Source organism: Opisthorchis viverrini (assembly GCF_000715545.1).
Source record: "Opisthorchis viverrini unplaced genomic scaffold opera_v5_171, whole genome shotgun sequence".
NCBI classification, from domain to species: Eukaryota; Metazoa; Platyhelminthes; class Trematoda; order Opisthorchiida; family Opisthorchiidae; genus Opisthorchis; species Opisthorchis viverrini.
In genome coordinates, this window is record NW_008751829.1 from 657,550 (window position 1) to 657,805 (window position 256).

Consider the following 256-nt stretch of genomic DNA (forward strand, 5'->3'; position numbering starts at 1 on the left):
CCTAAGAAATCTAAAGGTGATTGGAGACCCTGTAGAGATTACCGTTCTCCCAACAAAGCTACTACCCCAGATAGGTATCCCATCCCACATATCCACGATTTCGCAAGTACCCTATGCCACACAAACATTTCCAAACTCGATCTCATACGAGCATACTACCACATACCCGTAGCCCCGGAAGACATTCCTAGAACAGCCATCACAACACCGCTTGGCCTCTACGAATTCACGCGTACGCCCTTTGACTTCGAAATGC